Here is a 25,345-nt window from a genome sequence, read left to right as displayed (position 1 = left end):
AGTTGTCATTTGCAGTATGAGGACCTCCAGGTTTATGACCCAGGAGTCCTTCTGCGCATGTGCGGCTGTCTTCCTATTGTATTCCTCTCTGAGAATGCTCCGAAAAGAAACTCATAGGCTTCTATTAGCCTTTCAGGTGCAAACTCCGGAAAGTTCTGCTTTCCGGAGCTTGATATATATATGACAGGGGCAGAACTATGCGAGACAATGGAGGCGCCTGCCGCCGGGCTCCAGCTCTGAAGGGGCACTTCCTCCATTGTCCACAACATATTCACCCCACTTAGGGCTGTAACTATGTACCCAGAATGTACTCTCACAGCCACCCAATACATGGGACCCCTTCCCGGCACCTGAGAAGCCACCATACACTACTGGAGAGCGCCATGTCAGACCATCCGCGGCTGCCTTTGTCTATCTATAGCCTGTCTGCATTACAGTGGCAGCTGCTGTGACAGGGGGGCACCAAATTATATCTTGCCTCCGGGCGTCTGGGATGAACTTACGCCACTGATATGGGAAAATTGCAATTTTTGTAGGTTTGACTTGCATTTTAGTGATAGTACATCCTACCCTCTGACTGCGCACATTGCGACCACCAGAGCTATTTTTCAGGGGGAATTCTCCGTATTTCCTGAAGCTTTTTTGAAAAATTGCATCTTCAGGAATAGCGTTCCGGAGCTGCCTGTCAGCAGGGAACATTGGGTGGCATGCTGTAGCAGTATGGATTTGGCACCATGGCCACAAGCTGGTTCAGCTTGTGGACCGGCAACCATGGAGACTGGACATAGCTGCAGTATTTTGTATTTGGAACCGGCCGTGAGCCAATCGCAGCTTGCCGATCAGCAGCCAATCAGCAGGTTGGCTTCCAGTCCGCGAGCTGTGATTGGCTCATGACTTGTGGCAAATACAAACTGTTGCCACTGTGCCCAGTCTCCATGGTTGCCGGTCTACAAGCTGCAACCAGCTTGTGGCTGGCACCAAATCCATACTGCCGCAGCCTGCCTGCACCCAATGCTCCCGGTGTGCACTGTGCAATAAAGTTGTTGCTCTTTACTTGCGGTGTGCTATCACAACGTCACACCGCATGCACCAGAGAGACAGAGGACTCGAGCCGAGGAGCCATAATGTGAACAGGATAAGAAAGACCATGGCTTAGGTAAGCCACTGCAGGTTGGCTGGGGAAACACACTGGGGCTCCCTGGAGAGACACTGAGGCTGCCTGGAGAGACACACTGGGGCTGGGTGGGGTGACACACTGGGGTTGGCTGGGGTGACACACTGGGACTGGCTGGGGTGACACACTGGGACTGGCTGGGGTGACACACTGGGACTGGCTGGGGTGACACACTGGGACTGGCTGGGGTGACATACTGGGGCTGGCTATGGTGACACAGTGGGGCTACCTGGGGAGATACAGTGAGGCTACCTGGAGAGACACACTGTTGCTGCATTGAGGGACACACAGGGGATGGTTGTGGAGACACAGTAGGGCTGGCTGGAGAAACAGTGGGGCTACCTTGGGAGACACAGTGGGGCTGCCTGGGGAGAGACTGTGGGGCTGCCTGGGGAGAGACAGTAGTGTTGGTTGGGGAGACAGTGTGGGTTTGACTGGGGAGACACACATTATATGATTCACATATTATAATAATATCTACCCCCACAGCCCAAACTTTGAATTTTTTTCTATATTGGTGTCATGATTGGTGTCTGCGAGTTACCTGTCTCAGGTGATGATCGGGTTTCAACGGAGGCCGGCATGACTGGAATCACAGAGAATGTAAATAGCTCTATTTACAAGACTTGGGTAGCAGTGAAAACTGCCTTTGATGATAAATGACAATAACTGGAGGGACCGGACTGGGACCGGCAGGAAGACTTGTTGAATTGAACTGAAGAACTGAGAACTTGACTCTGGACTGGAACAACGTGGACTGAACTGATGATCTTGGAACTTGACTCTGGACTGGAACAACGTGGACTGAACTGATGATCTTGGAACTTGATTCTGGACTGGAGCAACGTGGACTGAACTGATGAGCTTGGAACTTGACTCAGGACTGGAATATAACAATGGCTGAAGGGTAGTCAGGTAATGCTGAGATGAGGGCTAAACAGGGTAATCTGGAATTACTATGACAAAGGCTAGAACTCAGGTGCAGGCTGGACAGGATAATTGGAAATAACAGGTTTCAGGAAGGATTGGGTAGGTTTGGGAATTTGCAGGCTGGACAGGATAATTGGAAATAACAGGTTTCAGGAAGGATTGGGTAGGTTTGGGAATTTGCAGGCTGGACAGGATAATTGGAAATAACAGGTTTCAGGAACGATTGGGTAGGTTTGGGAATTTTAGGTTCAGGGAGGGGAGTAGGTAGGTAAAAGGGGCAGGAGTTGATCCACAGCAGGAAGCAAGGCAGGGTGACACGATGCAGGTTTACAGAGTGCCAGGGACCAACCAGGGGTAGGACTAACAGCAGAGCACAGGCCAGGTATGCTGTAACAGGACGTCTGGATGCCAGGTATTACTGTAGCAGGTTTTCAGGATGCACCAGAGGTTGCTGTCAGCAGGCTTACTGGATTGCCAGGTTTGGCTGTAATAGGTTTTCTGGAAGCACCGGGGGTTGCTGCCAGCAGATTTACTGGATTGCCAGGTACAGCTGAAACAGGTTTTCTGGATAGCGCCAGGGATTGCTGTAGCAGGATTCAGGGACAGACTTGAATGCAGAAACAGCATGAACCATTCACCACGGGAAGACGAGATGTTCAGGCCCAGAATGCTATCAGGAGAGGATATATATACCATGGGTCTGGCATCAATTGGTGGATACGGACAGGTGGCCTGGTAGTAGCATTCTGAGTGGTGGAAGGCACAACATGCAGAGGGAGTATACATCTCTGCAGCTCTGAGAATCAGAACCACACCTGTGATTCCAATCAGGGCTAGCAGTGCTCACAGACAGAGGAGAGGCCAGGTGCAATAATCAGAGCAAATCCTCCAGGCAAATTACACACACAGATCCATGGGAAAGCTGACAGGGGTAAGTCTCAAGGCAAAAGGTGACAACTAGACAGGGTCGTGACAATTGGTTTATGCAACAATTGATGCCCCTCCCCTGCTGTAGCTCCACCCACATTATCCACATCTCCGCCCACCTCTGCCCCTCCTACATGGGTTCTATTCTCACACTAGAATATATTCTCACACTGCATTCTATTCTCACACTGCATTCTATTCTCACACTAGAATCTGTTCTTACACTGTATTCTATTCGCATGCTGCATTCTATTCTCACACTGCATTCTATTCACACACTAGAATCTATTCTTACACTACACTGTATTCTATTCTCATACTGCATTCTATTCTCACACTGCATTCTATTCTCACACTGCATTCTATTCTCACACTAGAATCTGTTCTTACACTGTATTCTATTCTCATGCTGCATTCTATTCTCACACTGCATTCTTTTCTCACACTGCATTCTATTCTCATGCTGCATTCTATTCTCATGCTGCATTCTATTCTCACACTGCATTCTATTCTCATGCTGCATTCTATTCTCACACTGCATTCTATTCTTACACTGTATTCTATTATCATGCTGCATTCTATTCTCACACTGCTTTCTATTCTCATGCTGCATTCTATTCTCACACTGCATTCTATTCTCACACTGCATTCTATTCTCACGCTGCATTCTATTCTCATGCTGCATTCTATTCTCACACTGCATTCTATTCTCATGCTGCATTCTATTCTCACGCTGCATTCTATTCTCACGCTGCATTCTATTCTCACGCTGCATTCTATTCTCACACTGCATTCTATTCTCATGCTGCATTCTATTCTCACACTGCATTCTATTCTTACACTGTATTCTATTCTCATGCTGCATTCTATTCCCACACTGCATTCTATTCTCACACTAGAATCTGTTCTTACACTGTATTCTATTCTCATGCTGCATTCTGTTCTCACACTGCATTCTATTCTCACACTAGAATCTATTCTCACACTGCATTCTATTCTCACACTAGAATCTGTTCTTACACTGTATTCTATTCTCACACTGCATTCTATTCTCACACTAGAATCTGTTCTTACACTGCATTCTATTCTCACACTGCATTCTATTCTCACACTAGAATCTGTTCTTACACTGTATTCTATTCCCACACTGCATTCTATTCTCACACTAGAATCTGTTCTTACACTGTATTCTATTCTCATGCTGCATTCTATTCTCACACTGCATTCTATTCTCATGCTGCATTCTATTCTCACACTGCATTCTGTTCTCACACTAGAATCTATACTCACACTGCATTCTATTCTCACACTAGAATCTGTTCTTACACTGCATTTGATTCTCACACTGCATTCTATTCTCACACTAGAATCTGTTCCCACAATGCATTCTATTCTCACACTGCATTCTATTCTCACACTAGACTCTATTCTCACACTGCATTCTATTCTCACACTAGATTCTGTCCTTACACTGTATTCTATTCTCACCCTGCATTCTATTCTCACACTAGAATCTGTTCTTACATTGCATTCTATTCTCACACTGCATTCTATTCTCACACTGCATTCTATTCTCATGCTGCATTCTATTCTCACACTAGAATCTGTTCTTACACTGTATTCTATTCTCATGCTGTATTCTATTCTCACACTGCATATAGGGCCTGATTCAGCAAGCAACGCACAGGAGAGACCACATGCACTTGGTCAATGGTTTTGTACTGCGCAATTGCGCATGCATATGCATCGAACAGCACGTGCGCGAACTAGCCAGAGCGGTCGAGTAAGCGTACGCAGACTATGCGCAGCGTTCACACAGACCCCTTCCGAAATTGATTGACAGGAAGTGCCATTTGTGGGTGGTGACGGGGGATGGTTGGGCGAATGCAGGAGTGCCTGTGCGTTGAGGCGCCGTTTTAGGGCGTGCATAAATTAGCCACTACTGTGCCGCACGCAGTGATGAGACTCCGTGCACACAGGAAGTTGCCAAGATCCTGCACGAGCTCTGGTCAACCACTATTATGCAAATGTGGTCGATGGTTCTCGATGTTACCGATGTTTTTACCCTATCTTGCGTACTGATCAGGCTGTGAGTAAAGGAAGATGGGCGGCGTAATATAGGGCTGGGCGTCTGTATCTTATGCTGCTGTCTCCGTGCGTATGCATTGATTAGCATATCCTCGCAGCGGCCAGCTGCGTGCGTCTGCTAGCGTGTTCCTTGCTGAATCAGTCCCTCAGTCAGATTATAAGATGCATATGAATTTCTAGCTCAACAATGGTGCAGCCTATCTATATTGTGTTGTGCCCATATGCTGAGCGATTTATAGGCAAAGCATGCTGGGAAACAAACACATCATCCGCAGACAGTGGAGTCACTGGGATCACAGCGGTATCTAAAATGGATTCAGGGTGTGTGCTGCACATGGGCCCCTGGGTCAAGGAGGGCCCACACCGCAAAACCTGCACCCATGGAATATATTTACCTTTCCGCCTACACCACAGAAGCCACCGGAAAAATGGAGCCAAGGCCATTCTCTCATATAGATGCACATTCGTAGTAGAGAAATCACCAGTAAAATGGCAACAATGCCATCCTACGCATGCGCTGGCGAGGGAGGGGCATGCACATGGGCACCCTCCTCTCTTAAACCGCCCCTGTTTGGGAAGATACAAAAGTCAGTGCCTCATGCCTCATTGATGCAACTAGTTTGTAGTGACAAAATAGGCAATATCTCCCTGAAAGTTGGTATAGGCCACAAATGGCCGCCTCCTACTGCGTGTAAGTGACAGGTGCCCATTATCAATAGCTGCAGATCTGCTAAACCCTGCTGCTATACGAGGTGAGAGAGGCCACAGGCGCAATCCATCCTTCATGTATTTCCTGAGCCATGTACTGTATGGACAAAGCTGCAGGAAGCTGTTGTATGACTGGAAATCCTGTCCGGCCGAGGTACACGGGGACTATGTAATACACCCTGCTCCAGCCTAGTAGTAAGGTGCATGTTACCGGGAAAAATCACAATTAGAACCAAAGTATCATATGTTATATAAGATAAAACATATTTGAAATGAAATGTCTTTATTTGTGGCTATCATCTTTTATTAATATCTGAAGTTCCTTCCTTTAGCCTGTAGATGTCACTACAGCTACAGGTGTTCATGGGAAGGTTTAGTCAGTGACTAAGAGGCCCACTTACCAATAAATATAACCGCAAATATTTAGTGTCCCCCAAGTGTATGATAGAGGGACCACAGCAGATATCTCCGATACCTGCCCCGATCTCTCCATTCCCGCAGCAGCTAAACTTCGCAAAAATTACCAGGAGAGTGTCCCATGGGAACTCTCCCCCGTCAATGGCCAGGCACATGCTTGGTCAGTAGGCCGCGGCACACGCGTGAAGAGACCGCTGACGTGGTCACTTCACTGCAAGCACATCGCGGGGACTTTCTGATCCCCTGTCCCTGGGGGTGCTCTTTGTTACGTCCGGGTGGTATGATCTAATCCTGCAATGTGATCATGGGCGGTAATATTGCACCCAAATTGCATTGCAAATGTGATTAATATTAAATGGGCTCCATAGGGGGAGATGGATAGGGGCATATCCAATTAGCGCTGATCGGGATTAAATTAGCGGGGATTCTATACGCGGTTGTCCCCGAGACCCTGCGTGCCAGTCCCCGCTGTCGGACAGTGAGGTGCGAGGTGAAGCTGCCCTGTTCGGGCTCGCGCAAGAGGGTATAACACACTGATTCCGCAGTTCTCGCGGAATCAGTGTGTTCTCGCACGGAAGTTCCATTCTAATGACGTGGGGAAAAAACTATTTCATTGAATAGCTAATCCCAGCGTCACAGGATTTTTGCCTGACAATTAGCCGCGGGTGAATCCCCGCGGCTAATTGGATATGCCCCATAGTTGCCTACCTTTAATTTCTCCTCCCGAGATTTCCAGGGAGGAGAAGCAAGTGAGTTGTGACGGGGGTGGAGCCTGACAATTTTCGTCATTAAGCCACACCCCCTTCACGGTAAATAGCTGCGATTGGAGCAATTTACATAGGGGACAGGGCTAAATGACGCAATTCATTAATAATTGCGTAATTACGTCCCGCCCCTTATATGGGGACCCGCGATCGCCGCAGAAATTCTCCCCATTCTGCCCACTTCACCAGGTAGTGGCCGGGATACGGGAGAAGTGCCTACCCTTCCAGGGGTGCGGGGTTTACCCAAAAAATCGTGAGCCTCCCGCGAAAACCGGGAGGGTAGGAATGTATGGGGAGATGTACCAAACTTTCTAAAGAGTGGACCCATAGCCCAGTGTCAGTCTGATGCATGAAAGGCCCACCAGTATTAGGGGCCCATGCTTAAGGGGTGTGGTCATCTACCAGAGGGGGTGTGGTCATCTACCAGAGGGGGTGTGGTCAGCCACCACAGTTGCTTAGCTAATCATTAGGCAACTATTGGTGTAGTTCTTAGATGAGGAAAGCTAATAACCAATGTTTTTCAGTGGTCCTGCTTTAGAGCTTTGCTGCAGCGGTACAGGCTGTGGGGCGGCCTGGGAATGGGAATGCACGTGCCGGGGAGCAGCGATGGTGCCGCTAGTTACAGCCCTGCAATGGCCGTGTGCCCTATCTATAAGTACAAAGTATTTTTAATAAAAGCTCAGTAAAACACATGCTAAGGACCGTGTTTCAGCGAATATAGATGTTTAATCAGAAGCGGAAGCTGGGATGACAAGCTACTTTGTTTATGGTATGTAAAATATGGTCCATCCAGGGAAATGAAAACATTCAGAATAAATTATATTAGTCAACAGTAATATACAAGCTTCACCCGGATCATATCTTGGTTAGGACTTGAACTCAAGACCTCAGGGGTGTGAGGGAGTAATGCTAGCTGTTAGACCAACCTTTTTGAACAAGGCACAAAAATAGTTTCTTTAAGATTTTGACTCAATAGAAGAAAAAAGGCGAATAAAGTTTTTAATGCAGCAATTTGTCTCCTTAGCGTTTACGCCTTTTGAGAGCTGCCCTTGTAATGATTCTCTGCGCAATACTCGGTGGGACTAGATGGAACCTCGCATGGTGGAATCCAGTAAAATATAGGCCCTGATTCAGAGCCGGACGCTCTGACCAGCGCGCTCGCTCTGAATCAGGGCCCACCTCCATTAATATGGAGCGTCCTCCTGGATGCTCGTATAGCTGTGGGTCACCACCCACAGAATATACGAGCGTGCAGGATGATGGTCGCGATGGTCTTGACCATCGCGACCATCGAAACTGCGAGCAAAAGCCTGCGGTTGGGTTTTTCAACCGCAAGGCCAGGAGTGATTTTGGCTCTACCAGAGCCAAAATCACTCCCACTGACATCACTAGTGATGTCAGTGGGGCCGGCTTCAGACGGTAGGCGTTCCCTTGGGAACGCCTACGTCTGGCAGGCAAGCCACCGGCACGCCCACCAAAGGGGGCGTGCTGTCAGTCACCATCGACAGCACGCCCCCTTTGATGAGACACTCCGAGCGAAGGAAAGTCCTTCGCTCGTCGTGTCTCGCGCATGCGCATGATGGAGCTCCCTCCGTCGTGCGCATGCGCAGTGGGGACCATCGACCCACTTGCGAGCGGACAGCCGCTCGCGAGTGGGTCTGAATGAGGGCCATAGTTCCTATATTTCTATCTATTGCTTCATTAAGTTTAACTAGCACTAACTAAATGTTTCTAGACCAGAGCTATTCAATTAATAGTCAATTTCCATGTGCGGTAAACCTATAGGTAACGTGCGCTAACCCATAGATTCCACATTAAGTGCAAGAATTTATGAATTTCCCAATGTTTTAAGCACTTGGTGCATTTAATGTGGGTCTTTCCTCGCAGCTCCTGCACCCTCTGGGGCTTAACAAGTAGTGATGCGCCGCTGATTGAATAGCGCAGGGCGGTTGCAAATAATCGCACATCTACATGAACATCAACATTGTGTGGAGCCTGCGACTCAGAATAAGGCCCTTAATGAGTGACAGAGATCTTAGCGAGTGGGGGAGGGGGGTTAAAATAAATTAAAAACCATACTAGATACATTACCACTTGAGTACAGTAGATGGCGCTCACATGCCTATTTCTACCCTACACATTTCCTACATCCTGGGGCTTAGGGGTAAATTTACTAAAGTGAGAGTTTTCAGAAGTGAGTTGTAGAAGAGATGTTGCCCATAGCAACCAATCAGATTCTACTTAACATTTAACTAGCACCTTCTAGAAGGTAATAGCTAGAATCTGATCGGTTGCTATGGGCAACATCCTTTCTAAAACTCACTTCTAAAAACTGTCACTTTAGTAAATTTACCCCATGGAATCTATTTTAGGGCAGGATGAATACTGTATCTGTGAGCCTTTAGCGATTTTTCTTTTTTTGTGCATGAACGAGTTGTGTAATATTGCAAATTTTGTCTGTTCAAAATAAACAGCGTCTTCTCATCCCCTATGTGTTTTTTTTCTACCATGCCCCTGTAGGCCTGTACACTTGCCACACCAAACATAAGTACAGAACGTCAAGAGGCCACTGGAATGCGAGCGAGCGTCTGAGCGGCAGAGACAGGAAGGGACAAGCAGAATGATCCTTTACACAGGGATTGGAATTGTTTTGCGTCCACAGCGTAACTGCAGTACGCCGCAGCTTAGCAAGATACCTATCTGCCCTTTATGTCAAGGGAATAGAATATCTGTAGCTCAGGAGCCAAAAAATGAATTAATAGCAGAGCAGCGTGGTTGCTTTTTAAAGCATTTCCCGAATTTACAAATAACACTACCTCTCCGAGGCTTTCTGCGAATGTCGTATATATATTTTTATCTGCTATGTGTTATTATGCATCGGCCTCTAGTGATGTCTGGACCCTTGTGCCAAAAAAACAAGTTATTATATTCTGGTAATAGGATATTTACGCAGACTTTCCTACTGGGGAATTCCAGAATTGTTCCACTGATAAAGTCAACGTAATGTCAACAGATCTCAAATTGACGTTAGACCCCCAGAGAAGAGATAGGAATAAAGATCAAATCAACAGGATCATTAATAGTTCTGGGCAGTCTTAGCAGACACAATAATAAGGAAGGTAAAACTTGGAGGCAACTTCCATCATCGCCCTGCTCAGACAACATGTTGCTGGTTTCTACTTTGGCTGTTTATTTGTTTAGGTTGTTTCACCATTACACCCCCTCCCCACATTGGTCACATACAAAAACCTGATTAAGATGTCGTGGGGTCTAGGTAAGATATGGATTTGGGGCCCTTCCCCTCCATTTGTCGAAAAAAAAAAAATCTTAAAAAAAGAAACAGGCTACAGTAATCCAGTGCAGTAATCTCTCTCCGTCACACCCAACTTGTATTAGTGGGGGACCTGTTGGGGTGCTGTGATCTCTCCGTCACACCCGGCTTGTATTAGTGGGGGACCTGTTGGGGTGCTGTGATCTCTCCGTCACACCCGGATTGTATTAGTGGGGGACCTGTTGGGGTGCTGTTATCTCTCCATCACACCCGGCTTGTATTAGTGGGGGACCTGTTGGGGTGCTGTGATCTCTCTGTCACACCCGGCTTGTATTAGTGGGGGACCTGTTGGGGTGCAGTGATCTCTCTGTCACACCCGGCTTCTATTAGTGGGGGACCTGTTGGGTTGCTGTGATCTCTCTGTCACACCCGGATTGTATTAGTGGGTGACCTGTTGGGGTGCTGTGATCTCTCTGTCACACCCGGATTGTATTAGTGGGGGACCTGTTGGGGTGCTGTGATCTCTCCGTCACACCCGGCTTGTATTAGTGGGTGACCTGTTGGGCTGCAGTGATCTCTCCGTCACACCCGGCTTGTATTAGTGGGTGACCTGTTGGGGTGCTGTGATCTCTCCGTCACACCCGGCTTGTATTATTGGGTGACCTGTTGGGGTGCTGTGATCTCTCTGTCACACCCGGCTTGTATTAGCGGGTGACCTGTTGGGGTGCTGTGATCTCTCTGTCACACCCGGCTTGTATTAGTGGGTGACCTGTTGGGCTGCTGTGATCTCTCCGTCACACCCGGCTTGTATTAGTGGGTGACCTGTTGGGGTGCTGTGATCTCTCCGTCACACCCGGCTTGTATTAGTTAGTGACCTGTTGGGGTGCTGTGATCTCTCCGTCACACCCGGATTGTATTAGTGGGGGACCTGTTGGGGTGCTGTGATCTCTCCGTCACACCCGGATTGTATTAGTGGGGGACCTGTTGGGGTGCTGTGATCTCTCCGTCACACCCGGCTTGTATTAGTGGGTGACCTGTTGGGGTGCTGTGATCTCTCTGTAACACCCGGCTTGTATTAGTGGGGGACCTGTTGGGGTGCTGTGATCTCTCCATCACACCCGGCTTGTATTAGTGGGTGACCTGTTGGGGTGCAGTGATCTCTCCGTCACACCCGGCTTGTATTAGTGGGGGACCTGTTGGGGTGCAGTGATCTCTCCGTCACCCCCGGCTTGTATTAGTGGGTGACCTGTTGGGGTGCAGTGATCTCTCCGTCACCCCCGGCTTGTATTAGTGGGTGACCTGTTGGGGTGCTGTGCTCTCTCCGTCACACCCGGCTTGTATTAGTGGGTGACCTGTTGGGGTGCTGTGATCTCTCCGTCACACCCGGCTTGTATTAGTGGGTGACCTGTTGGGGTGCTGTGATCTCTCCGTCACACCCGGCTTGTATTAGTGGGTGACCTGTTGGAGTGCTGTGATCTCTCCGTCACACCCGGCTTGTATTAGTGGGTGACCTGTTGGGGTGCTGTGATCTCTCCGTCACACCCGGCTTGTATTAGTGGGTGACCTGTTGGGGTGCAGTGATCTCTCCGTCACACCCGGCTTGTATTAGTGGGTGACCTGTTGGGGTGCAGTGATCTCTCCGTCACACCCGGCTTGTATTAGTGGGGGACCTGTTGGGGTGCTGTGATCTCCCCGTCACACCCGGCTTGTATTAGTGGGGGACCTGTTGGGGTGCTGTGATCTCTCCGTCACACCCGGCTTGCATTAGTGGGTGACCTGTTGGGGTGCAGTGATCTCTCCGTCTCACCCGGCTTGTATTAGTGGGTGACCTGTTGGGGTGCTGTGATCTCTCCGTCACACCCGGCTTGTATTAGTGGGTGATGTGTTGGGGTGCAGTGATCTCTCCGTCACACCCGGCTTGCATTAGTGGGTGACCTGTTGGGGTGCAGTGATCTCTCCGTCACACGAGGCTTGTATTAGTGGGTGACCTGTTGGGGTGCTGTGATCTCTCCGTCACACCCGGCTTGTATTAGTGGGTGACCTGTTGGGGTGCTGTGATCTCTCCGTCACACCCGGCTTGTATTAGTGGGGGACCTGTTGGGGTGCTGTTATCTCTCCGTCACACCCGGCTTGTATTAGTGGGGGACCTGTTGGGGTGCTGTGATCTCTCTGTCACTCCCGGATTGTATTAGTGGGGGACCTGTTGGGGTGCAGTGATCTCTCCGTCACACCCGGCTTCTATTAGTGGGGGACCTGTTGGGGTGCTGTGATCTCTCTGTCACACCCGGATTGTATTAGTGGGGGACCTGTTGGGGTGCTGTGATCTCTCCGTCACACCCGGCTTGTATTAGTGGGGGACCTGTTGGGTTGCTGTGATCTCTCCGTCACACCCGGCTTGTATTAGTGGGGGACCTGTTGGGGTGCTGTGATCTCTCCGTCACACCCGGCTTGTATTAGTGGGTGACCTGTTGGGGTGCTGTGATCTCTCCGTCACACCCGGCTTGTATTAGTGGGGGACCTGTTGGGGTGCTGTGATCTCTCCGTCACACCCGGCTTGTATTAGTGGGGGACCTGTTGGGGTGCTGTTATCTCCCCGTCACACCCGGCTTGTATTAGTGGGGGACCTGTTGGGGTGCTGTGATCTCTCTGTCACACCCGGATTGTATTAGTGGGGGACCTGTTGGGGTGCTGTGATCTCTCCGTCACACCCGGATTGTATTAGTGGGGGACCTGTTGGGGTGCTGTGATCTCTCCGTCACACCCGGCTTGTATTAGTGGGTGACCTGTTGGGGTGCTGTGATCTCTCTGTAACACCCGGCTTGTATTAGTGGGGGACCTGTTGGGGTGCTGTGATCTCTCCATCACACCCGGCTTGTATTAGTGGGTGACCTGTTGGGGTGCTGTGATCTCTCCGTCACACCCGGCTTGTATTAGTGGGGGACCTGTTGGGGTGCAGTGATCTCTCCGTCACACCCGGCTTCTATTAGTGGGTGACCTGTTGGGGTGCAGTGATCTCTCCGTCACACCCGGCTTGTATTAGTGGGTGACCTGTTGGGGTGCTGTGCTCTCTCTGTCACACCCGGCTTGTATTAGTGGGTGACCTGTTGGGGTGCTGTGATCTCTCCGTCACACCCGGCTTGTATTAGTGGGTGACCTGTTGGGGTGCTGTGATCTCTCCGTCACACCCGGCTTGTATTAGTGGGTGACCTGTTGGGGTGCTGTGTTCTCTCCGTCACACCCGGCTTGTATTAGTGGGTGACCTGTTGGGGTGCTGTGATCTCTCCGTCACACCCGGCTTGTATTAGTGGGTGACCTGTTGGGGTGCAGTGATCTCTCCGTCACACCCGGCTTGTATTAGTGGGTGACCTGTTGGGGTGCAGTGATCTCTCCGTCACACCCGGCTTGTATTAGTGGGGGACCTGTTGGGGTGCTGTGATCTCCCCGTCACACCCGGCTTGTATTAGTGGGGGACCTGTTGGGGTGCTGTGATCTCTCCGTCACACCCGGCTTGCATTAGTGGGTGACCTGTTGGGGTGCAGTGATCTCTCCGTCTCACCCGGCTTGTATTAGTGGGTGACCTGTTGGGGTGCTGTGATCTCTCCGTCACACCCGGCTTGTATTAGTGGGTGATGTGTTGGGGTGCAGTGATCTCTCCGTCACACCCGGCTTGCATTAGTGGGTGACCTGTTGGGGTGCAGTGATCTCTCCGTCACACGAGGCTTGTATTAGTGGGTGACCTGTTGGGGTGCTGTGATCTCTCCGTCACACCCGGCTTGTATTAGTGGGTGACCTGTTGGGGTGCTGTGATCTCTCCGTCACACCCGGCTTGTATTAGTGGGGGACCTGTTGGGGTGCTGTTATCTCTCCGTCACACCCGGCTTGTATTAGTGGGGGACCTGTTGGGGTGCTGTGATCTCTCCGTCACACCCGGCTTGTATTATTGGGGGACCTGTTGGGGTGCTGTGATCTCTCTGTCACTCCCGGATTGTATTAGTGGGGGACCTGTTGGGGTGCAGTGATCTCTCCGTCACACCCGGCTTCTATTAGTGGGGGACCTGTTGGGGTGCTGTGATCTCTCTGTCACACCCGGATTGTATTAGTGGGGGACCTGTTGGGGTGCTGTGATCTCTCCGTCACACCCGGCTTGTATTAGTGGGTGACCTGTTGGGGTGCAGTGATCTCTCCGCCACACCCGGCTTGTATTAGTGGGTGACCTGTTGGGGTGCTGTGATCTCTCCGTCACACCCGGCTTGTATTAGTGGGTGTCCTGTTGGGGTGCTGTGATCTCTCCGTCACACCCGGCTTGTATTAGTTAGTGACCTGTTGGGGTGCTGTGATCTCTCCGTCACACCCGGCTTGTATTAGTGGGGGACCTGTTGGGGTGCAGTGATCTCTCTCCGTCACACCCGGCTTGTATTAGTGGGGGACCTGTTGGGGTGCTGTGATCTCTCCGTCACACCCGGATTGTATTAGTGTGGGACCTGTTGGGGTGCTGTGATCTCTCCGTCACACCCGGCTTGTATTAGTGGGTGACCTGTTGGGGTGCTGTGATCTCTCCGTCACACCCAGCTTGTATTAGTGGGTGACCTGTTGGGGTGCTGTGATCTCTCCGTCACACCCGGCTTGTATTAGTGGGTGACCTGTTGGGGTGCTGTGATCTCTCCGTCACACCCGGCTTGTATTAGTGGGTGACCTGTTGGGGTGCTGTGATCTCTCTGTCACACCTGGTTTGTATTAGTGGGTGACCTGTTGGGGTGCTCTGATCTCTCCGTCACACCCGGCTTGTATTAGTAGGTGACCTGTTGGGGTGCAGTGATCTCTCCGTCACACCCGGCTTGTATTAGTGGGTGACCTGTTGGGGTGCTGTGATCTCTCCGTCACACCCGGCTTGTATTAGTGGGTGACCTGTTGGGGTGCAGTGATCCTTCCGTCACACCCGGCTTGTATTAGTGGGTGACCTGTTGGGGTGCTGTGATCTCTCCGTCACACCCGGCTTGTATTAGTGGGTGAACTGTTGGGGTGCAGTGATCTCTCCGCCACACCCGGCTTGTATTAGTGGGTGACCTGTTGGGGTGCTGTGATCTCTCCGTCACACCCGGCTTGTATTAGTGGGTGACCTGTTGGGTTGCTGTGATCTCTCCGTCACACCAGGCTTGTATTAGTGGGTGACCTGTTGGGGTGCAATGATCTCTCCGTCACACCAGGCTTGTATTAGTGGGGGACCTGTTGGGGTGCTGTGATCTCTCCGTCACACCCGGCTTGTATTAGTGGGTGACCTGTTGGGGTGCTGTGATCTATCCGTCACACCAGGCTTGTATTAGTGGGGGACCTGTTGGGTTGCTGTGATCTATCCGTCACACCAGGCTTGTATTAGTGGGTGACCTGTTGGAGTGCAGTGATCTCTCCGTCACACCAGGCTTGTATTAGTGGGGGACCTGTTGGGTTGCTGTGATCTCTCCATCACACCTGGCTTGTATTAGTGGGGGACCTGTTGGGGTGCTGTGATCTATCCGTCACACCAGGCTTGTATTAGTGGGGGACCTGTTGGGTTGCTGTGATCTCTCCGTCACACCAGGCTTGTATTAGTGGGTGACCTGTTGGGGTGCTGTGATCTCTCCGTCACACCCGGCTTGTATTAGCGGGTGACCTGTTGGGGTGCTGTGATCTCTCCGTCACACCCGGCTTGTATTAGCGGGTGACCTGTTGGGGTGCTGTGATCTCTCCGTCACACCCGGCTTGTATTAGTGGGTGACCTGTTGGGGTGCTGTGATCTATCCGTCACACCAGGCTTGTATTAGTGGGGGACCTGTTGGGTTGCTGTGATCTCTCCGTCACACCAGGCTTGTATTAGTGGGTGACCTGTTGGAGTGCAGTGATCTCTCCGTCACACCAGGCTTGTATTAGTGGGTGACCTGTTGGAGTGCAGTGATCTCTCCGTCACACCAGGCTTGTATTAGTGGGGGACCTGTTGGGGTGCTGTGATCTATCCGTCACACCAGGCTTGTATTAGTGGGGGACCTGTTGGGTTGCTGTGATCTCTCCGTCACACCAGGCTTGTATTAGTGGGTGACCTGTTGGGGTGCTGTGATCTCTCCGTCACACCCGGCTTGTATTAGCGGGTGACCTGTTGGGGTGCTGTGATCTCTCCGTCACACCCGGCTTGTATTAGCGGGTGACCTGTTGGGGTGCTGTGATCTCTCCGTCACACCCGGCTTGTATTAGCGGGTGATCTGTTGGGGTGCTGTGATCTCTCCGTCACACCCGGCTTGTATTAGCGGGTGACCTGTTGGGGTGCTGTGATCTCTCCGTCACACCCGGCTTGTATTAGCGGGTGACCTGTTGGGGTGCTGTGATCTCTCCGTCTCACCCGGCTTGTATTAGCGGGTGACCTGTTGGGGTGCTGTGATCTCTCCGTCTCACCCGGCTTGTATTAGTGGGTGACCTGTTGGGGTGCAGTGATCTCTCCGTCTCACCCGGCTTGTATTAGTGGGTGACCTGTTGGGGTGCTGTGATCTCTCCGTCACACCCGGCTTGTATTAGTGGGTGACGTGTTGGGGTGCAGTGATCTCTCCGTCACACCCGGCTTGTATTAGTGGGTGACCTGTTGGGGTGCTGTGATCTCTCCGTCACACCCGGCTTGTATTAGTGTGTGACCTGTTGGGGTGCAGTGATCTCTCCGCCACACCCGGCTTGTATTAGTGGGTGACCTGTTGGGGTGCTGTGATCTCTCCGTCACACCAGGCTTGTATTAGTGGGTGACCTGTTGGGGTGCAGTGATCTCTCCGCCACACCCGGCTTGTATTAGTGGGTGACCTGTTGGGGTGCAGTGATCTCTATAGCTATATACATAAGTGAATACGTAGGATCCTGTGCATCTATGCACTTTGTCTGCTGAAGCTCTCCATTTTCTATTACAAAAGCAGCCCCCATAGTTTCCAATGGTGGTTAGTGAAATGACGAATTTACGAAGCTCTGGAATGCAAAGAATCGTGGAACTTGCCCCTGGTAGCTAACGCCATAGCAGCAGCCATTGTATGGGCTACATTCTGCAATGATTACCAGGAGAGTGATCCCTAGAATCCCACTATGGCACGCTCTGCTCGCACATGCTCAGTCAGCAGACCGCATATACCTAGTAGCGCGGTCGCGTCCTGAACCTGGAAGTAAAGTGACCACATTACTATAACACATCGCAGGGACCGTCCCCCATCGGAGTCCCTCTCCCTGGACTTTCTCTATGTTACCAATAGTTCTGTTATGATGCTACACTTTCTATTCTGCAGTTGCGCTCTCTGAGTGAACCATTAGGACGCGGCATTATGTCACCGCCTGTTATACACAATCCAAGTTCCGGATTATTTTTCCACTCATGCAAAACATGTTTTCCTCCATCCCAGAGGAGCGAGAACACACGGTGTGTATATATAGGGAGTCAGCGACCTCTCGCTTCCCTTGCGCCCATTGGATGGAGGATTATTTTGGTGACAAGTGAGGAAGTTGTCTCTAAAGCAGCACAACATGTTTTCATAATTTAGCCATCTGCAGGTCAAACGTGATTCCTCTGAAGTGGGTGAAAATCAAGAGAGATGTCACAAATCCGAATATGCGAACTTTCCAAAACAGGGAGAGAAAACAGCTGGCGCCAAAAACATATTTGTGCTCCTTGTTTTTCACTTTTAATTGTTGTTTTACTTTTTATAGAGAAAAAAAAAAACTTTGCGGAATGTGCAGCTTTGGATCAACAGTCACAGTTCAGTCACTGAGCATAGAGTTTTAATGGAGTTTTCCATTCAGTCTCCTGTAAAACAAGTAGAGCACATTCTTCAGCAATATATATTAGAATTCTGTAAGGCCGGTCCCGTCTCCAGCATGCATGCGCAGTAGGCCCCAACGGCTCCCTCTGTCTGCTAGGGAGATGGGACTGATTCAGAGCCGGACGCCCTGACAGAGCGCTCGCTCTGAATCAGGGCCGTCCTTGTTGTTTTTCAGAGCGGCCTCCTGGCCGCTCGCATTGCTGTGGGTGACCACCCACAGTTATAGCGAACGGCCAGGAAGATGGTCGTGATAGTCAAGACCATCGCGACCATCGGGCTTGTGGCATACTTACCTACATTGCTGGGCAGCTTTCCGGGAGCAGCAGGAGGGGACCTGCTGCTCTCCTCTTCGGGGGGCGGGGCCAGACGATAGACGGCATTAGGCCCCGCCCCCTTTACAGTAAACCCCCGTGATTGGCGGGTCCGTGAGGAGGGGGCGGGCCTAAATGATGCGATTTGCCTAATTTAGCCCCGCCCCTTCCCGACGGACCCGATAATTTCAGGTAAAATCTCCCCATCCTGCCCACTTCACTAGGAAGTGGGCGGGATGCGGGAGATATGCCTACTCTTCCGGGATTGCGGGGGGTTACCCGAAAAATCGGGCGCCTCCTGCGATTCCCGGGAGAGTAGGCATGTATGGCTTGTGGTAGGGTCTCGTTGCCGCAAGCCACAGAGTGCTTTCGGCTCTAACAGAGCCGAAAGCCCTCCCACTGACATCACTTGTGATGTCAGTGGGGCCGGCCCCAGATGGTAGGCGTTCCCATGGGAACGCCTCAGTCTAGGCAGCCACGCCCCCGGCACGCCCACCAAAGGGGGCGTGCTGTCATTCAACATCGACAGCACGCCCCCTTTGGTACGAGACCCAGAGCGACGGATTGCCCCTTGCTATCCGGGTCTCGCGCATGTGCACGACGGAGCTGGCTCCGTCGTGCGCATGCGCACTGGGCCACCATCGACCCGCTTGTGAGCGTATAGCGCTCGTGAGCGGGTCTGAATCAGGCCCCTAGACCAGTTGCAGGACCCGGCCAGCCTTTGAAAATGGGGTAAGTATGGGAGCGAGGGAAGGGGAGTTGCGGTACCAAGCGGGGGGGGGCTCGGTTACGGTCAGGGTTGGGAGATAGGACAGAGCAGCAGAGAATAGGGCAGAGCAGCAGATAGAGAGGGGCTGGGCTTGAGAACACAGGGAGGTGATGGATCGGGGCGGTGCCAGAGGTAGATTATATATATATATATATATATATATATATATATATATATATATATTAGGAGTGTGCACCGGCCACTTTTCGTGTTTTGTGTTTTGGTTTTGGATCTGGATCTTTCTTCGTGTTTTGGATCTGGATTGGTTTTGCCAAAACCACCCTTCCGTGTTTTGGGTTCTGGGTTTTGTGTTTTGGATCTGTATTTTTTTGAAAAAAAGCATAAAAACAGCTAAAATCACAGAATTTGTAGGTTTTTCTGCTCCTATGCTATTATTAACCTCAATAACCTTAATTTCCACTCATTTCCAGTCTATTCTGAACACCTCACACCTCACAATAGTGTTTTTATGTCCAAAAGGTTGCACCGAGGTAGCTGGATGACTATGCTAAGCGACACGAGTGGGCGGCACAAACACGTGACCCATCTAGGAGTGACACTGCAGTGGCAGACAGGATGGCAGTTTGAAAAACTAGGCCCCAAACTGTACATAATGCAAAGAAAAAAAAGAGGTGCAAGATGGAATTGTCCTTGGGCCCTCCCACCCACCCTTATGTTGTATAAACAGGACATGCACACTTTAACAAACCAATCATTTCAGCGCCAGGGTCTGCCACACAACTGTGGCTGAAATTATTGGTTCGTTTGGGCCCCCACAAAACAAGCTGGCAATTAATCTGTCCCTGCACAAACTGGCTCTACGGAGGCAAGATGTCATCCTCATCCTCCTCATCCACCGATTCCTCACCCTCTTCAGTGTGTACATCCTCATCCTCACAGAGTATTAATTCGTCCCTGCTGGAACCACAGGTCCCTCTGTACGTTCTGGAGGCTGGTCTCCCTGGAAGAGTTGATAATTCATTTTATGAACATCATCTTCTCCACATTTTGTGGAAGCAACCTCCTACGCCTTTCGCTGACAAGGTTCCCGGCTGCACTAAACACTCTTTCGGAGTACACACTGGAGGGGGGGCAACTCAGGTAAAATAGAGCCAGTTTGTACAGGGACCTCCAAATTGCTTCTTTTTCCTGCCAGTACAGGTACGGACTGTCTGACATGCCTACTTGGATTCTGTCACCGATGTAATCCTTTAACAGACAGACGCACGCTTGTCGCTGCTGTTTTAAGGATGCAGGTGCGGCTACAGCCCACACAATTCACAAAGACAGAAAAAAAATGAACAATATTTTTATTGTTTGTGTAGCACACTTTGAGGGTGTCATCACCTTTTAACAGACAGACGCACGCTTGTCGCTGCTGCTTTAAGGATGCAGGTGCGGCTACAGCCCACACATTTCACAAAGACAGAAAAAAAAAGAACAATATTTTAATTGTTTGTGTAGCACACTTTGAGGGTGTCACCACCCTTTAACAGACAGACGCACGCTTGTCGCTGCTGCTTTGAGGATGCTGGTGGAATCTAGACGGGATTTGGAACCGAGGACACACTACCTCCATCAATTGTCTAAATCCCACTGCACTAATGGCGGATACCGGACGCACGTCTAACACCAACATAGCAGTCAAGGCCTCAGTTATACGTTTTGCTTCAGGATGACTGCTGTCGTACTTCATCCTCATCGCTAGGGACTGTTGGAGGGTCAATTGTTTAGTAAAAGTAGTGATGTTTCTACTTCCTCTCTGGGATGATGAACAACTCCCAGCAGCAGCAACAGCACTAGGAGGAAGTGGTTCTTGATCTTTCCCTATTTTATTTTTATCGGAGAAAGTTTGGTCCTCCATTTATGTTATATTGATATATACGTGCGGCTAAAGCACACACAAACACAGAAAATATTTTTTTATTTTTGCTGGAGAGTAGTGCACTTTGTGGGTTACACCACCCTTTAAGAAATGAGCCAGCCGGCTCTTTACTTATGGGACACAGGCGCACGCTTGGCGCTGCTCCTTTGTTGATGCACGTGCAGCCACAGTGCACACAAGTCACAAACACAGAAAATATATATTTTTTTGTTTTGGAGTGTACTTTGGGGGTTACAGAACCCTTTAACGGTCAAGCCAGCCGGCCCTTTACTTATGACACAGGCGCACGCTTGGCACTACTTTGTTGATGCACGTGCGGCTACTGCGCACACAATTCACAAACACAGAAAATATTTTTTTTTTTGGTTTGGACTGGAGTGTACTTTCGGGGGTTACAGCACCCTTAACGGTCAAGCCAGCCGGCCCTTTACTTATGACACAGGCGCACGCTTGGCACTACTTTGTTGATGCACGTGCGGCTACTGCGCACACAATTCACAAACACAGAAAATAATTTTTTTTTTGGTTTGGACTGGAGTGTACTTTCGGGGGTTACAGCACCCTTAACGGTCAAGCCAGCCGGCCCTTTACTTATGACACAGGCGCACGCTTGGCACTACTTTGTTGATGCACGTGCGGCTACTGCGCACACAATTCACAAACACAGAAAATAATTTTTTTTTTGGTTTGGACTGGAGTGTACTTTCGGGGGTTACAGCACCCTTAACGGTCAAGCCAGCCGGCCCTTTACTTATGACACAGGCGCACGCTTGGCACTACTTTGTTGATGCACGTGCGGCTACTGCGCACACAATTCACAAACACAGAAAATAATTTTTTTTTTGGTTTGGACTGGAGTGTACTTTCGGGGGTTACAGCACCCTTAACGGTCAAGCCAGCCGGCCCTTTACTTATGACACAGGCGCACGCTTGGCACTACTTTGTTGATGCACGTGCGGCTACTGCGCACACAATTCACAAACACAGAAAATAATTTTTTTTTTTGTTTGGACTGGAGTATACTTTCGGGGGTTACAGCACCCTTAACGGTCAAGCCAGCCGGCCCTTTACTTATGACACAGGCGCACGCTTGGCACTACTTTGTTGATGCACGTGCGGCTACTGCGCACACAATTCACAAACACAGAAAATATATAATTTTTTTAGCACTTGGGGGGAGCACTCCTGATGGACAGAGCACCCCCTGGACAACACTACAGCACCCTTTAGGACTGGGACACTGCACAGGACTTTGGAGTGGACACAGCCCCTATGGAGAACTGACTGCACAACACAGTCCAGCCAGCCCCTATGGACTTTGAAGTAGTGGACACAGCCCCTATTAACAACAGCAGCACAGCACAACACAGCCAGCCCCTATGGACTTTGAAGTAGTGGACAACAGCAGCACTACACTACACTACACTACACTACACAGCCCTAACTCCCACCCTCCCTCTTCACTGTCCACAGCCGAGTGAGAAAATGGCGCCGACGCGGGTACCTTATATAGGATCCAAAACCCACGAGACTCGGAAGGCGGGATGATGACGTTTTGCCTCGATTTCAGATCCGAGTCAGGCGGGAAAAGTCGAGCCTGACTCGGATCGGCCTCGGATCGGGGGGGCTCGGGGGGTTCGGATTTCAGAAATCCGAACCCGCTCACCCCTAATATATATATTATTATATATATATAGGCTCCTTTACTAGGATAGAAATATAGATGATAGATAGACACGGGTTTGATTCCCACCACGGCCCTGACTGTGTGGAGTTTGTATATTCTCCCTGTGCTTGCGTGGGTTTCCTCTGGGTACTCTGGTTTCCTCCCACACTCCAAAAATATACTGGTAGGTTAATTGGCTCCCACCAAAAATTAACCCTAGTGTGTATGTGTGTGAGCATGTGGTAGGGAATATAGATTGTAAGCTCCACTGGGGCAGGGACTGATGTGAATGGCCAGATCTTCTCTGTAAAGCGCTGCGGAATATGTGTGCGCTATATAAATAACTGATAATAAATAGATAGATAGATGTTGTAAAAGGTTGTGTTCTCTGGAATGAGCATTGTTTGTCTAGATCTAGGCACGGCTTGAGGATTTTGGAAGGGTTTGGGTAGACAGGGGGCATTCAATGCCTGATCACCCATTAGGCTAATTAGGCTGCAGCCTAAGGCACCAATACTTGTGGGGGAGCCACGCAGTTGGCAGCCGGAGAATCGACTGAATATCTACTTCATTCCATGTTGGTGATGGCCACACAGCTTAATCACAGACCTTGTTATTTATCCGACCGTCCCGAGGTGATGAGGGAAGTTCTTGAAGGGATTTCCGGATGGTCGGTAGCTGTGCGACCATGTAACTTACTGCTAAAACCTTTACTATATTCCCACGTGCTACAGCGCCATCGGGGCAGACTGAAGATCTGTCTTAGCCACCCCGTTACCTCCCCCAAACGCAGACGACCTATCACTCACATTGCAAATAAATCCTCCCCGCAACCGCCATTTCTAATCAATCGCTGTGCGGCTTTGGCGCATGCCCAGTACCAAACAGAATGCTCCACTGCGCCCGACATCGCCTTTGCGTGCATATCTGAATCAGCCCCAGTGTTTCAAATTGTCTTTATAGAAGTTTGACCTTGAGAGGTGGCTTTTTAATATCGCCCAAGACACATTTGTGTTATTCTGTATGCAGAACGCAGCTCCCTCTGCCCGGCTGTATTGTTCTGCTTTATACACGAGGATTGATGGGAGATGCCGCTTGTCCATTGCGTTTGTACTTCAGTGGTAGCAGCTACTATTCTCCATGTGTCCTACTAATATTGTGCAGAGTACGACCCTACGCATGTCGGCAATGAACCGACACCTTATATTCTGCACAGCAAAGTCGTTAGACACAATAATAGTCACTACACCGTAGTTACTGATCTCAGTATATTTCTAAATATAGGAAAATCTGGACCTGATCTCACAGGCGGATGGTAATGAGAGCAGCGATGCGTCTTCTTATGCAGCATGACTGCGACTTTATGCTGCGGCCAATGGGATTCGTACCATCGGCACTACCGGACGCACCATTAGAGCAGCTCCCTGGTTGCAGTTGTTGTCCGGGACACGGCGGTGTGTAGCTAGCCAGTCCCCTGTTACCACTGATTCTGCTGCGGTCCCCTGCACTCTGTCAGTGGGTATTCTGAGGCCCTGGCTCTCGGCACCACTTCAGCGCTGTCTCTTGCCCAGTCTCAGTTTTCAGACCTGCGGTACCTCATCCCGCTTTCCGGCTCTGCTCCTTGGCGCCAGTCTGCACTGCGCATGGGCAACCACAAATCCCTTTTCCTATACTGGTTTGTCTCTGATTGGCGCTCTACGTCTCCACCTGCTGGCAGCCTCGCACATAACAGTGTCCATGGACTTTATTAGGGGATGTAGTTAAAAGACCGGTGGACGTGATGCCGTCGGTCTAAATCCCGACTATACATGCCCGACACGGGACTTAAGATAGGTGTCGAAATACCGAAGCCTATCTTAATCCCGATGCCGGAAGCCCGACCTATGCCATCCCGATCGTCAAGAGCCTGGTAAGTATACTACTTAGCCTGGAGATGGGGGGTTTACGTTTAGGGACCCCCAGGGGGATATAGGGTAAGGCACCACCCGAGGAAGGTTAGGGTTAGGCTAGGAGAAGGGGGAGTTAGGGCTAGGCACCACCAGGGGGAGGTTAGGGTTAGGCACGCCCCCCAGGAGGGTTAGGTCTACAGTGCGGGAGGGGGGGTTAGGTTTAGGCACCCCCTGGGGGACTTAGGTTTGGCACCACTAAAGGAGGGTTAGGGTTATGTGGGGGGGTCAGAGTACTTACCGGCCTGCGTCGGGATGTCCTCCAGTTGGGCTGCCCTTGTCTGGATTTGAACCAGCGGCTAAACAGCCATCGGTATTTCAATCCCATTCCCTTACTAGAGCCAGGGGTATTGCATTTGTAGTTCCACAATAACTGGAGAGACACTGGGTGCCTAAGCCTGCCCTAAAGCCTCTAAGCTGTCACCAATTATTTGTGCCACAGGTCAATTTATAAGACGTTCCCAAATGGATGGGAAAATAAATAAATGGACTTCTGTTACAGTGTATCACTAAGCTTATATTGTAACACTGTGTTAAGGGCTGTTCTTACAGCTTACGCTCATACAGGAGGGAGGAAGATACAGAGATGGTCTCTGCTCACCTGGAACATCTGAGATAAAAATCTTACCCCCAAACCCACATATCTTCAATGACAAAGCAATGCTGGTGATTTAC

General features: G+C 50.2%; 1 protein-coding gene across 1 annotated transcript in view; it reads left to right on the top strand.

Annotated features, from left to right (window-relative positions):
- Positions 1 to 2,425: 2,425 nt before the first annotated feature.
- Positions 2,426 to 25,345, top strand: part of FGD5 (FYVE, RhoGEF and PH domain containing 5) — a 210,243-nt gene continuing 187,323 nt past the window's right edge. Inside the window, exon 1 of the mRNA XM_088450251.1 lies at positions 2,426 to 2,486. The gene's annotated coding sequence lies outside the window, so the exon portion shown is untranslated. The remainder of the gene's footprint in view (positions 2,487 to 25,345) is intronic.

This window comes from Taudactylus pleione, unplaced genomic scaffold (assembly GCF_031769625.1).
Source record: "Taudactylus pleione unplaced genomic scaffold, aTauple2 ptg000512l, whole genome shotgun sequence".
In the NCBI taxonomy this organism is placed as follows: Eukaryota; Metazoa; Chordata; class Amphibia; order Anura; family Myobatrachidae; genus Taudactylus; species Taudactylus pleione.
This window is presented reverse-complemented; position numbering and strand designations above follow the sequence as displayed.